This window comes from Rattus norvegicus (assembly GCF_036323735.1).
Source record: "Rattus norvegicus strain BN/NHsdMcwi chromosome Y unlocalized genomic scaffold, GRCr8 chrY_unlocalized_23, whole genome shotgun sequence".
Classification (NCBI taxonomy): domain Eukaryota; kingdom Metazoa; phylum Chordata; class Mammalia; order Rodentia; family Muridae; genus Rattus; species Rattus norvegicus.
The window spans coordinates 365,402-371,329 of NW_026947382.1; positions in this window are offsets into that span (position 1 = coordinate 365,402).

The following is a 5,928-nucleotide window of genomic DNA, read 5'->3' on the forward strand; positions in this document are numbered from 1 at the left end:
TTGAGAAATCATTGCAAAAAATGAGTTAGAAATTAGAATGTTTGAGTACACATTCAGGAACATTTATAAAATCACCTATCAAGGAATATACAGTAAGAAGTGAAATACAGTATTCATTAAAACTAAAGGTCTGTAGGGAAAATACTGGCCTTTGTGATACAGAGAAATCCTAGAATTTGAACTGTATTTCACAGTAATGTACCTAGGAATAAAATATTATCTAGAAGAATCTCCTACACTCCATGTTCCTAAATCTTTTCTACCCATGCCAGGTCCCTGACCAAATTTCACCATTTAGAGCATGTAACCACTAATGAAGCAAAGATAAGTTTGTAGATTTAGAGAGATGGAGTTCGTAAAGGTTTCCATTGTGTCACAAGAGACATACCAGGAAAGGGCACCCTTGTATCTGGTTCATGTAAGGAAGCTATTTAGCAGGTAGGCTTTTTCTGTGATGTCACAAGTATTGTTGTGACTGCAACTCCCTTTCAAATATTCCTTCAGGACCTCTAGAGTTTACTAACTGGCCTGTAATTCAGAAAAACGAGCCATTGGGGAGTGAGAAGAAAGAGGATGAAGAGATCAGTGATGGGGAGAAGGAAGCTGGTCTTCTGACTTGGTGTCAAAAAAAAGGAAGAAATATGTGGTCCTTGGGAAATCTCAGTGAATCCTTGGTAGGGGTTGAGGAGGATCACTGAAGAGATAGATTGGATCTGAGCCTTACACATATGGGAATCAAGAGCTGTGAGCCTCTCCGAAACATCTGGACTTCGCAGTTCTTATGCTGCTGGAAGTCAGAGATTTTATATCATTCATTTCCTTACTCCAAAAGCCAAGTATTTGGATGGTCACAGATGTTTTCCTGAGAGCTCATGGCATTAATTCTTTTCGTAAAATATAAAAAGGTCCTAAATAATAAGGGAGAGAAAAGTATTGTGTCCTCTGCTCAGAGCAAACTCCTCCATGCTTTGAATACCAATAGTGCAGTTTGTTTCTTACACTAATATCTGGGAGAGAGCAGTCCTTCTAGTTGAAACTTCATCATCTCAATCTTTCCACTAGTATTTCCACTGACTAACACTTAAGTTTTCTGAGTCAATTGGTGAAATAAGCTTGCATTTTTCCTTTCTTTTCTTTCTTTCTTTTTTAAAAATTTTTTAGCAAAACTCACAAATATCCTGGGTGACGATGTAGATTAGACCCATCAGATGAAATGAAGAATTGAAAAACTCTCTTGGGGATGAAAATGGTAAGGAAATCACATTGATGTATCATAAATGCAGTGCCAAGAGCAATATTAATACTAGTCTGGGGAGATGCTGCCTTTATCAGAGACCACAGACCTTTAGTTTAGAATGATTCAGTACTAAACTGGGAATGGAAAATGATGGTTGATATGGTTCTAACAGATCTTATAACATTAAAAAGGGTCTCTTCCAGATCAGAGAATGATTATTGTAAAGCAACTTCCAGAATAAACTTATGAGACCCACCATCAGCCTGTGAAATAATGTGCGAAAGAAGAAATTAGTGTCTCTTCAGGGACAAACTGTTGCTTTCAAACAAACAGTAAAGTGTCCATTCTATGAATGATACATAGATATATACACATTATAGCAGGATGAATACAGAGTTTCTTCAGGTCCATGAAAGAGGTATTCAGCAGTTGACCTGGCTCAGCAATAAAGTTATTTTTTGCCAACTCATGAGACCTGAGCTCCTTCACTAGGAGATCCATAATTGAAGGAAAGAACAAACTTCAGACAACTTGTCTCAGATTTCTATGTAGTTCAGATTTCCTGGTCTTGGTCCTCAGAAGGAAGGACATCTTGTTTTTCAATTCTTGTTCATCCTATAATCCTTCTCTCTGATGCACTAATGCAAATAAATTAGGGTGCATTTCATTGATAGATTACAATTGATATTTTAATTCTGTTGCCAAGAACTATAGAAAATAAGAAGGGCTGTATCAAAGCATCCTTTGAAAGTCAGACTACGGGAATGTGTCCATTGGAAATTTGTAACTTAGCTGAAACTCTTACTAGAGACAAACTGCCATAAAAGGTCTTCTCTAGATACCTGGTGTAGTAGTTGGTGTTCCCAACAGATAGTAAAGGATGAATCTCTCTGTATAGAGGAATCTGATTGTTCAAAATGATCACAGACTACGGACCACATAATTTAACAATGGCTGACTATTTGTAAACTCCTAGAATCCATTAGATTATTAGTCCAAAAGGCTTGGTGTCTCATCTGGTCATAAGTATATGGATAAATTTTCAGTATGCAGGTTCTAATGTATGTGAGGGTTTGGTAGCATTGTGAGTGCAAACATGAAAAAGTAAAAGCTTCATTCTTCCATGTTTTCTATGGGGATTCAAATAAAAGGCATAGTTAAGAATAGACTGGGATTGCAATTCTCAAACAGACCAGTATCTTCAACTGAACATTCATTTCTGGGAAGCTGCACGCTGTCAGAATGGCTCAGGTGTATGTGAACTGCAAGATCTAGTCTGGGAAGGCATTCCTGTTCATCAATCACACCTGCCCCTACTACAGAAACACCCAAGACTTCCTCAATCAACTTTTTTGGACACATGGTCTTCTGGGATTCGAAGAGATTAGATCTACTAACAACAACAATGCGATTCAAGATTACTTACAACAGGTCACTGGAGTGAGAATAGTTCCTTGGATCTTTAAAGGTAGAGAAAGACTGCATAGGTAGTCACAGTGATCTAATCTCCCTGCAACAGAAAGAGAATATAATGATGTTGCTGAAGCAGTTTGGAGCTATGCAGTTATAAAAGGGATGGCTGTAAAAGCCCATGCTGACAGCAGACATTCAACCATGCTGAGAGTTGAAGTGCGTCACAGATGACTTCAGTATTTTCATAGGACAGGGATTTAGAACAAATTGGCTTTTATTCTATTCCTCAGTGCAAAAAATCTGTTGCTGTTTGCCTCAAACCATGGGGTAGGGAAACTTAAGAGGCAACAGAGGTTTGATTTTCCAGTCTTCATGTTCTGACATGTCTCTACTTCTAAGTCCATGTTTCACAAGCCAGATCATTTAAATCTCCAGGGAATCAGTTACTGTTTGCCTACCATGCTGGTCTTCTGAAGTCATTTTACAGAAGTCCACTTCCTAGTAATTATTAAAGCAATGAATATTATGAAGTTGTTTATGATCTACACACAGGCCTTTCATGCCCCAAGCATGTACCATCCCACATCTGCCTTGGCAACTCTCAGCCAGTGTTTTAACCTATTCATACAATAACCCACAGAAGTCCACACTTGTATGAGGATGTTGTTTGAAAAACAGATGAATAGCTTTAGCATGGTTGTTCTTCACTGTAGCCATATTAACACAGACGACAGAGTATATGATGCATTCAGCTCTGTTTGTCGTGTTTAATTGCCCATAAAGTCCCAAACAGCTCTGAGCTGATTGTGTCAGAGTACGAGCAAAGTCAAATATAAAATGCAAAATTTCAGAACTCTCCTTCCAAGGCTGTTTGTGAAAGAAGTTGTTCGCAAAACACTGTCCTAATAAATTTATTCCATTCTCACTTTGATATTTTGATTTGATGTCTTGAAATGACATTTAATTATCATTGAAATGCAGGTTCTCTCTATGGTCTCTAGTGAGAAGGATTCATTTTTCAAAGGGATGTATCTGCAGATGCCTGAAAAAATAAATATAAAGAATAGATCTTGATAAAATTCTAGGGTAAAGATGCAACATCCTATTCCAAAGATCCATATAAGAAGCACATTTGACATTGACCTTATATTATTAAGAAATTCTTCACATATTCCCTCTATCATTGGGGATTAAATAATCTCAGATGAATAGTTGACAAACAAGAATAGCCTTTAGAATCATTTTACCCTCTTCACTAATAGTTTTTAGCAAATAGAACACTAAAAGATCACATAGAAGAAATGGTTATAATCAAAAGATACATGTGGGTCAGCTTTAACTCTCATGGTCAAGGTCAATTTGGACACGCTCATTGTGGTCATGGATTGCTCTCATAAGACTCTGCAGAAGGTTTTTCCTATTGCCTCAGTGTAAGCTCCAGGAAGACCAAGCTACCAGAGCTGATCAGGTTCCCTTAGAATGCACTTGAAAGCCACATACGCTGAGGAACTTTTGATGTGCTTTAGCTCTATTGTCAAGTTTTTTAAGCCTCTAACAAATAGCAAGCTGTCCTTTTTACTCCCTCCTCAACACCTCTAAATGAGCCCTAGCTCAATTGCTCAGTTTCATTGGTCATAGCTCAGCACCCCAATATGCCCTCATCTTACTGTGTTTCTAACATCCTGCCTGGTACACCAATGGCCACTCCATACTAGATCTCACATGACTGGTAGCTATTACTCCACCCTTAAATCCTTTCTTCACCCTTGTGTCTACTAGCCTGTTTGCAGGAATACTAGATATTCACACAACTGATTGGCCAAGAGCATCTTTATTGAACTATACAGAATCAATTTTGGAACAGGACCTTCAGTGTTTGCAGGAAGATTCCCGATCTAAGAATCAAAACGTGACCAAACAAGACTCAATCCATATCTCGGGTTTTGGGAGGGAGATAGAGCAATTAGAATTTCAGAGTTGAAATTCAAATAATTATAATATATTTATAGTATTAATTATGCCAAGATAAAAGGATCCAAAAAGTGGAAATGGGCAACATTAAAGGCAAGAGAAATTCCCTAGTACAGCAAACAATGTGGACGTGGTAGAAAGACTGGGTTCTTCCCAGCCATCTGAATTTGAACTTGAAATTCTTCTGATCACTTCTTGATCTCTGTATGTACAAATAACAAAAAGAAAAAGAAAACATAATTAAACAAAAAAACAAACAAAATGAAACAAAAAGCAAAAGCAAAACCGAATCAACCCCAATCCTAAAAGAAGAAGACCGAGTGAAGATTGTTTGAGGTCCTCATTTTTAACTACACTACAAACCACCAATAGCTTTCAATGCAAAAATTGTTCATTATTTTATTTGAAACTTCTCTTTGGGTCCAAGGAACAAGGTTTATAAGCTGCAAAAACAGGAAACAGAAACAAATAATACTGTAGAGCTCACCACTGGTATTACTATGGTGACTGTGGGCAATGCGGAAAATACTGCTGTTTGACAATGGGTCTTATGGTTTTCTATATGCTGGCAATATCTATGACTCTGAAATGAGTTAGAGTCATCACCAAATCATGAATAAATGAACTGTTCCTTTTGTTTGGATTACAAGATATGGCAATCAGTTGACTGACTATGATTTGTATTTTGTACCTAGCCTCTGTGGTAAAGCTAAGGCTTCTGATGGAAAATCCTCCACCAAATACTCGATGTTCAATGGTGCTGCCAGCCAAAATCCATTTCCTGAGGCTACTTTTCAATCTCCAGAAGAGGTTTCAAAATGTCAAACTTAACAATATTTTATTTGTAGCTTTGTCTTGTCACTTTTATTTTAAATAATGTGTGATTTCTGGCATAATTCCTTCTAATTTCTTCCTCACATAGAACTTCACTTTTGACCTCAAATTCCATTCATGAAGGGGTACTCTTACCTTGCATTGACTGAGTTTTCTATTTTCCTTTTATGGCTTACTGTGATTGCTTATTGTGGCTGTCTAAACAATGCATTATTGAGCAAATGACTCCATCAGAATGGCTTGTAGGCATCAGTGTATTGCATTTTCTTGATGGCTAGTTTATGTATGGGGACTTTGCCCACTGTGGATGGTACCAGAACTAGCAAGCTGAGGAGGTTATAGAGAAAATGTAGCTGAGCAGATTAATAAGCAGAGTTCCTCTTTCATTTCATGCTGCTGCCTTGTGTTCTTTTCTTGGATTCCATTGATTATGAACTGGAACTTGTGTTGTGAATAAAACCTTCAATTTCCCA